We start from the raw sequence: 9855 nt of genomic DNA on the forward strand, positions 1-9855 counted from the left end.
GTAGGGAAAAAAAAATCAGTTTAGACCTCCTTTTGGGAGGAAAACATCTTAGACACCAGAAAATATGGTATTTCCATGTGTATTAAACCTGTTTTCCTGAGAGAACAGGTAAGACAGCTTGGTTGAAAACAAGTGACAAAATGAAGCAATAAAACAGTAGCTGCTACTAGCCACTGTAGAAGATGGGACACTGGACAAGATAGACCACTGGTCTAATCCAGTGCGATTGCCCTAATATTCCTAATCATAATTAATGTGCGGAACAGAAACAATGCAAAACACCAGGCAAAAATCAGTGCAACAAAGGCTTTGTTTAAATGTTTTTTTGAACAAAATGTATACCAGGCTAACTAGGCCTCCTAAAGCAATAGATTCAACAGGTTGAACAGAATGAGTCCTGAGACTGCTACTCACAGCGCAACTCTACTTGTTCCTTCCTTCCTTCCATAGATCCTCTACTACCACCAAGGCAAAGGGACAAAAGTGAACCTAGCTTTGGGGACCTGAAGAGAAAGCAAACCCACCCACAAATAAAGCCCAGTGAAGTTCAATAAACAATAGTCCTATTGATGAAGTGGCAGGTTTGGGGGAGAAAAACAATGTATATATATACATTTATATATATATCATAGAATCAGCTCTAGATGGAAGTGAAACAATTTGTCTGTTGGCAATGTTAGCCCCCCGTGTGGAAGTAGCTGTGGTGACAGGTGTTGGTACCATCTTTTATCAGCTTAGGCTTTGCCTACACTTACCTGGTCCAACTACTACCCACCATTAACTCTATATATAGTTATAGTGTTATATAGCTTTTCCAGCATGGGCATCCAAAATCATTCTAATTCATCCTGAAAATTGTTCCATTTCCAACCGGAGCTGATTCTGGGCAGCGCACCCATTTACTGGGCTAAATAGTTTGATTGGGAGAAGGACAATACACTCAACGCTACCATTTTTGGTAGTTTTTACCCTTATTCAGCTAACACTCCTAGTGGCTTCAACAGCAGTTTTGTCTGCAGCGTGACTGTGTTGCATCCTCAGCACACGTATCTTCACTTTAGGCTTTGCCTACATTGTAAGGCCTGTTCCTACAGCCAGGCTGGCAGAGGCCCTTTGTGTAGCAGCTACATAGGCTGCCAGAAGGAGTTTTTCTGCTGGCATAGCCAAGCCACTTCTCTGGTTTAGGCTCTGTCAGCAGAGCTCAAGTTCTGCTCCAAAGTTTGAAGTGTTTCTGTACTCAGAGCTCCTCTCCAGAGGCAGATGCTCTGATGGGGTCAAGCACAGGAAACACTGTGATGTCCTGGCACAGGACCATTTAAGTGTAGGCAAAGCCCAAGCTGACAAAAGACAGTACCAACACCTGAGACCACAGCTGCATCCACACTGGGGACTTTGCCTGCCTAGCCCTGGCCACAGAGCTGACTTCACCAACAGACAAAACTCAGTAGCGTAGCGTTGGCCTCGTACAGAACAGCAGGAAGCTTTTGCAGTTCTGGAAGGGGGACAGCAAAGAGCCCAACCGAAAGCAAGCAGGCAATCCAACACCACCAGCTTTGCTCTGGTCATTCCTGCCACAACAGACATGCAAAAGCACAGGAAGTGTTTTGAAGCCCAAATTTGTGTCAGCTCTTGTGGAGAGGGAACCAGAATGAAATGGGGAGCTGGAAGCCTACGGAGTGGAAATATTCATACCCATGATGGAGAAAGAGGGACGCTTTACCAGCACTGGGGTAATGATCTGGCTAGGCACCAGCATGTGCCCATCACGTGTGCCCTTCAATACCATTTTTAATTTCCTGGGGGCAGCATCTCCTGGAGAGGCTGGCATCTATCTGCTCATGAGATCTTTTATTAACACGCTGCCTGGGGTCCAGCATTTCCCTGGTGGCTTGCTTCATTTTTGCAGAATTGATTTTTTTAATTAAGCTTCTAAGCTCTTATCATTCAAACATGACCCAAAGCAGCACTGAAGCAGCAGACAGATGGGGACAATAACTTGAAGGGCCAAATGCTGACCCTTGCCCATCACTTCGCCCCCTTTCCCCGCCCCCCTCTCCCCCAAACCATGGGCAGGGGACATCTGAAACATGGTAGGCTCACCAGGATTTCTCATGCAGATGGACAGCGCAGATCACAGTGGCCTATCCACCAGTGATGATGAGGATCTTTGTAGGTCTAGCGGCCCCAACTTTGCACACACGAGGTTTCACAGCACCCCATCACCTGCTGCAACTCCCAGCTGTCCAAGCCTGACATGCTAGATACTGAGAGTCAATCTTGACCCCTCAAGCCTTTCTTCTCTGCATGTTATCAATTTACTTTGACTTTCCAGGGGATGGGAGCAGAGCATCTGGGCTGAAGAAGAGGGCAATTATCTCAGTCTGTTGATGCTGGAGCCTAATGACATCACTTCAATGGAGCAATGCACTTAACTATTTCAATACCAGTATCTTCTGCTTCTATGGGTGGATATGGACTCACAAATACCAAAACGGCCACTATGGGAATGATCACATAATGCATCTTGGCAAGCGTTCCTGAGAAGATAGCAGGAATCCTGTCAATGAGTCAATAAGCATTTTCTGTTCAGACTCCTCCCTACAGCAGGATGGCAATGACTGGACACGAGTAGCACTCTCCTGAATACGTGCTAGCAGTGTTGGAGTAAGGTGAGAGATTTAAACATTAAAAATCTAACATGGAGGTTCGAGTCCAGTGTGGATGTGAAGATTGTGGCTAAAACCAGCTAGCAACCAAGTATGAAAACAACAGGCAGGAGAGAGATGCTTTTCCTCGGTGGAGAAGAGGAAAGATGACTTTAGCTGTCTTTACGTGCCACAACCCTAGGCTCCATTCAGACCCAAGCACAAGCTTGAACAGCATAAGAGCACCCCAGGTGCAAGGGCTCTGGTCCCAGATGATCAGGATGTGGTGGTGTATGGACAGGTCCACCGACCCAGCAGCAGATAGGGAGGCCTTGAGTGGTCGGCCAACCCAGCATCATGCCTGCTTCAACCTGGCTGAGCAGGGCAATGACCTGGGCCTGTGGGCGAAGTGGATCTAGCGCTAACACTGTAACAGGGCTTTCCTCCCAGCAGTTATGAGAGCGGGGCTGAGACCGACCAGAGGCAAACTAGATACCCACCGAGATGTGCTGGCATGAAGGTCCCTCCTCCCAGCTCTCTTGAAGCCTCCAGCTGCTTGGCTGTCATCTTTCTCTTGCTGTGGGAGAAGTCTGCAGTGCCTCAGTATAGACTCAGCTCCATGAACCATTCCCTGTCTTTGTGAGCCTCATCTTTGTACTCACAACGGTAGAGGAAAGAGCCCCCTGACAGTGAGGTCACTTGATGGAGAGTCCTAGAGAACAGGCAAACCACTGGGGATACCAAATGCCAGGAATAGTAGAAACACAGCTGGAGCAAGAGGCCATTGGCCTAGAGAGCAGGAGCTGTACAAAGTGAAAGGAGAACAGAACTACTTACACAGCACCAGAGGGGCAGAAGGGATAAGAGGAGAGAGAAGCCCCAAAGCAGACCCTGGGCAGGTGAAAGAAACAGTTAGCTCGTAAGAGATGGACTCAGCTCCATGAACCAGCCATGCCTGGGAGTCAGCTATCATGCAAGAGGAAAGCGGACTAGGACAACAGGTGACAAACGGCAGCTGCGGGAGGTTTAACTGTAACATCGAGGGAGTTGTGCGAGCAGGCGACGCACATTAGCGGTGGCTCTTAGAGGCTGCACACAGAAATCTGCACAGGGGTATATCATGGTGACAGCTGGATTATGGTAGGGAAACACTGCTAAAAGCTGGCTCCTTGGGGCAGAGCTGGGCAAGCAGGTAGTGTAGGAGATGCAGCTCAGATGGAGAAGAGCAACTGCTGAACAGACCATGAACAGGAGGGGAAACGGGGAGAGAATGTTTCTCTGTGCCACAGGAAACAGGTTGTTTTGCAACCAAATAAATTCAAATATTTGTATAAAAACATTTGCATTGAAAAATATAGCTTTAAAAATATTTTTTGTGAGCTGAAAGTGACTGAACACTTGGTCAAAAACATGGAAAAAATAATATTTCTGTGTCTCCCCATCCCCCATTTTTTGCACACAAATTTTGACATTTTTTTAAACCCCCTGCAGCGTAGAATGGCTCAGCTGCCTCTTCCCCCACACGCTATGGTTCCTGGGGCTGGGCTATGCCGTGCGGCTCTGGATTGGGAGTGGACATCTCCCAGTGTTTTCTGTGAAGTGTGCATCAACACCGACAATGACTTGCACAGACGACTCTCTGTGATAAGGACTATCACTGCGTGTCTGCCTGCAGGGACCTGCCTCCTTCTATGGCCACCCTTCCCTGCTTTCCCGTCCCTCAGCTTCTGGGAAACTCCGCAACATGGGCCCGCTGGTCCCCCTAGATCGCTGCCGATTCTGCCAGGCGCCGATCGTCCAGTACAAAGGCACTTGCCTCTCCCCACCCAGTCATGTCCCTCTCCTTCCCAGCTCCTGTCCTGCAAGCCCTGCACCCCCTGCCAGATCACTGGCACTATGCTCTCATTCACCTTCTTCCCTGTATATATTTTAACTCTGAGGCCCCACTGCACTTCACAACCCCACCAGGAAAACAAGCAAAATCCTACTTTCTCCCACCATTTACCTGCAATGCTTACTCACATGGCAAACTCACATAGCAAACTCCCAGGAGCAGAGACTCTATCATTACATGTATGGAGCCCTGTTTTCAACAGAGTAGTATAAAACAAAGGAGCCTAAGTCCTGCTTTAAGGAAACATTTCAACACCACTGTTAGGGCGATGCTGCCGTTCCTAACGGGCGACAGTAAAGGATGTGCTGTTTGGCCTCCATGAAAGCACGTATACAACATTTTGCCATGAAGCCTCAAAAAAAAAAAAAAAAGCCTTGCAATCTGCAGTGTTCTGTGAATCCCAGCGTCAAAAACCCTAGTTTGCTTTCTGAAGCATTTGGGGGGAGGGGGTTATACTGTTTAGCTTGTCATTTAATTGGTTTTTCACTAAATGCTGAGAGCTTGGGCTGTGGGAGTGAAGGTGGGGTGCTTCCCTGGTAAAAACATTTGTGATGATTACTTCAGAACTCCCCTGACAGCCCCAGAGATCCATCGTGCTGTTAATTTTGGGTGAATCTAAACCATATAATGAATACAAAAACAAAAACCCAACAAAAAACAAAAACAGACAAGCTAAACAGCAGGCTTCCAGATGTCCACATAGTGCTCCCATCTCAGACTCTTAATCCTGTACTTTGTCTGCGCTCTAGCTGATTTCTGATGCATTCAGATTATCGGGCAAGCAGAACTGCTAGTGAACATCTGAAATATTTCACCCTTCCATCTCACATTTCACCTTGAAGGAGAAACTCTTTATTGGGCCCAGAGCCTTCTTTATCAAGCCAATTAGCTTAACACAAAAGCAGTGAATAGAGTACACACCAAGCTCAATGGCTTGTAAAATCCCCAATATTTCAAGATGGGCTCAGGCCAAATACTATGGTAGGGAAAAAAAACAATAAAACTGGTGACTTCAGGAACTAAAGTGTTGGATTTTCTGACTGCATTAAAAATAAACTCGACAAACGTGCATTTGACATGCAAACCAGCTAGCGTAACATAAAGGAAAATGTTTACGAACAGATCAGATGTAATTTCTTAGATAACGTTTGGGGACCAAAGTTTGCAAGGAACAAAAGGAAATGATTAACAGGGGAAATATGCATGGTACAAAAAAGACTTTTTAGTCCAAAAAGGGATGTCCATATTTAGAAACACTTGATTCCTGTTGTCAGGGCTGTTTGCTTTTTCCTGAACGAATCTCTTACCCATGAAAGAAAGAAGCTGGGAGAGAGAGAGAGAGATTGTATGCGTTTGTATGTGTCTCACACACACACACACACACACCCCCCCCATCAGTGGATTTCATTTAATGCTTAAAAGCAAAGTGGTCAGATTCTCAGATGAAAATGTGCATATAGGGGTGGGGGGAAGGCGTTATTCTACTTTCCAGAGCCCACTTCCACCCATCTTTTGGTTCCACCGGCAAAAATCCCCATCCACATCAAGTCACTGGGAGCTCTGCTGAAAAGCTTTACCCGGACTGAGAAAACCCACCCTGTTTGGAAACGGATGAACCAACCCACCTGAATAAGCATGCTAGGAAAACAGGGGTCTGCCGGCAGTGTGGACAAAGGCAGGAGGGTTTACAAAACTCAGAGTGGCTTGCAGTTCACCTTCAAAGAAACCACAACTAACACTTTGTTTAAACTCCACTTCCCCGGCTACTAGGTGGCGGTTAACACAGTTCCTTAATGCATTTTCTAGCCCAACACCTCTTTCATGGCCAAAAAGAGAGAGAACTTGTCAGATAGAGCCTTTATACTGCAAGCACTGCATTCATGACTCAGTGGGTTCAGCTGGTCTTTACACTAGGACAATTTGCCCGGCATTCGCACCTTCACACAAACAACTCCGCTCCATGGGCACTAGCATCTGCCAGGGTTGTAAAGTGCCAGTTGGCCACAATCTCCACCTCTGCTCCTACTCCAAGCCCCCTTAGGCCCTGAACACAAACCTGGGGTAATTTAGCTGTTTTGTATAGCAATGTCATTTAGTCTGGGATCAGGAAAGGACAGACACACTGCTGTTCTGGGGTAGCTGATACCATCGGCGGACATTACTACACCTCACCCGTAGGCAGCAGGTAGCACTGCCTGTTTGCCTTGAGCAGAGAGACAAAACCTTAACCCAGGTAACCTGAACCAGCAGTTTTACCCCAGTTCTTCTAGAGATAATTGTCTACTGGCCTGGGCAATATTACCCCAGCTCGGCTGTTTGTGGCATCTGCCTGGTCCTTTTTTTATACCATTCTGATGCCAGTTGCACCACGGCCTGTGGCCGGGTCCCAAGGTCAGAGGAAATGGAGTAACTGGGGTGCAAAAGGGATGGAATAGAAATAGAAGAAACCAAGCAGGGTAGAAAGCTAAGTAAAGCAAAGAAGGGGGTTGTGGGAGGTTGGGTTCTGTTTTGTTTTAATGTTTCTTACGGTCTCTGATATATCAGGCAGTTTAAAGACAGACTCATTTTCTCTCTCTCTGTTCTCTGAAGGGGGCAGCTCAATTAAGTGAAGAGACCAGATCCTGCAACTCCCCTTTCTCCCCAAGGTGACCCACGGCCTCTGGCACCAGCAGGAGACACTCCTGGCACACCCTTGGCGCTATGCTGTCAGTGATGTAAGAGTGATGGTGTGGCCGTGATGGTCCAGAAATTATGCGAGGATTTCTTAGGGTGAGATCTTTTATTGGACCAACTGTGCAAAACATTCAGAGGAAGAACGTCTTGCATTCAGAAGCTTGTCTAACTTTATCCCAACTACACAGCTGGTCCAATGAAAGATATCACCCTTAGAAATCCTTGCCTCATGCCATCAGCGAGGCAGCTATGGGCAGTTACCCAAATCAGGCTCTGAACAGGAAGTAGTACAGCCAGGCTCATTAGCATGGCATCACACCCAGACTAATGAGCTGATGAAGGCAGCTGTACTACGTCCCATTCTGCATTTCAGCACATTGCTGTCTAGTTGTATGGGAATGTCCTGTATCGGCCTCTGTGACTCACCGGTGGCCCCAACCCTTGTCAACCACCAGGTGCTAGATGACTGGTTACACGCTTTGTTTCCCCCTTTGTGCAACAGGGAAAACTAGGTACTTCACCCCCGCTTCAGCAAGGCTCATCATCATCAGGTACAAGTTGGAGAGCTGATAACAAAAGCCAATGCATAAAGCACTGGCCTTGGAACCAGTAGATCAGAGCTCTATTCCCAGGGTGGCCACAAATCATTCAAAATACCTTTCTTCCTCCATTGCCCAATACAGTTCTTGAACTCCTCCTCCTCATCAAATCTTCCATGGCACATTGCTTTAGTAAGAGGCATCTTTTGTTTGTTAAACAACAATTTTTTTTATTTTTATTTTATTTTTTTAAATCAGGGCTTCTTCATAAGAAGCATAGTAGGGTCCAAGCACTTCTCTCTGTAGAGAACCAGGATGAGTTTTTTTTAAATGCTGAAAATGTCAGGTCATCAGTGTCCTGTTTTTGCCATAAGGCTCTATGGATAGCTGGAGTCACCTGCGTTGGGAGAGACATTTAAATACTCAGGAGGAAGCAGTTATTTAGTTTAACTGCTTAAGTCGATTGGATAGCCGGGCTTTGCTGTTCTACATTTCACTCAAATTCCTGACAAATTTTTAGCAGAAAGAAAGTTCTCTTAGTGAAAGATTCAAATGCCCCAGCCCTTTGATTTAGAGCTGAGGAAGCTCTCACCAGCCCCTAAAGACAGCAAAGGCAGAGCTCTATACATTTCTAAGCTGAAGAGGAAACAAAATGCACCCCACACACTTACGTTTCATCCTCTCGAAACCCCGCGCACCCTCCTTTTACATGACAACGAAAATAAAATAACAACAAAGTTATCCCCTCCTTTTTTGCAAGAAACTCTTTAATCTTTAATGAGCATGCCTATTAGAAATGGAAGGTGGCAAACAAAACGATTGCCTGTATTACCGTTCTCTCTTTTTGTTTTACAAAATTTCAGCCTTTTTCCTTAAATTAGAAAATTCATCGGAAGCAAATGCTATTCCTCAAGTAAAATGTTAAAACCAGCTAAAGGTTTGTGGGTCTTTTTAAAAATCTCTTTTATAACCCAAAGGCCAGATCAATTTTGACTTCAAATTAGTTCCTGCGGTCTAGCGTCTCTTTGCATCCATGACAGATGAGGGATTTCTTCCTTTCTGAACTATTTGTGAGTATGGGAAATATGCATATTAGAAAGACAACTTCTGCCACAGAATCCCAGAAATGCTTGCCAATGAAACTATAAAGTATGCAACACCTGCGTTGTTAACTATAAGCAATGCCTCCCAATCTACCAAGCTCCCTAGACTTCAGAACCAAATAATAAAGCTACAAAAGAGCTGAAAAAGTCTTTGCATGTATTAAGAACAGAGGAGCTACCTCCAGGTACTGGTGCCACACGCTTCAGAGAGTTCATAGCCAAAACAAGCCAGTACACTTCAGTCCCACAGCAAGACTTAACTCCTAATTGCTATTCATGTTAGGGTTGGTCAACAACCTGAAATCATCCATCTCAAGGGACATCAACCAGGTGGGGGGATCATAGCTGCCTTGATATGGTTAAGACCATCCCATCCTGCAGTGCAGAAAGGACAGGGACCTGCCTGAATGACTCCCATGTACTGGGCTATGGCTATAGAGCTAAACCCCCTCACAAGAGAAGGGTTCATCTGAGCTCTAATCTTGGCCCAAACAATAGCAGTCTTGTGGCAAACTCTGCCTCAGTTTTCCTATCTGTGTAATAGCTGTAACTACTTCAGAGGCTTTTGAGACTCTGACCTGATCCTCGGAGAGGGTAGAACACCAACAAGAGGCGTACTTACCAGCTGGAAGAAGGCAGGGAATGAGGCACCTCTGAGACTAACTGGTTCAAAAAGGCATAGCTTTTTGCAGACAACAGCCTATTTTAGCAGATGCTCTCTCTCTACAGCTGGAAGAAAGGGAGATGCAGTGAGCAGCAGCTAAGTGCAAAATGGCCCCATTAGGGTTGCAACTCCTTAGTCATGCCAAATTTAAAGGAGCAGCTGCAGAAATGCATGCTGGGAAGTTTTTAGAAGGAGGAAACTCCATACAGAGGAGTTGGTAGGGACGGCACAGATTCTTCTGTGCATTGTGGTCATTGAATATGTATGAGGACTATTATGAGGATTAGATGCTCACAGAGAAGTACTTTGAGCATAAGTTGCTATGTGAGGAAGAGCG

This window comes from Alligator sinensis, unplaced genomic scaffold (genome assembly GCF_000455745.1).
Source record: "Alligator sinensis unplaced genomic scaffold, ASM45574v1 scaffold207_1, whole genome shotgun sequence".
In the NCBI taxonomy this organism is placed as follows: Eukaryota; Metazoa; Chordata; order Crocodylia; family Alligatoridae; genus Alligator; species Alligator sinensis.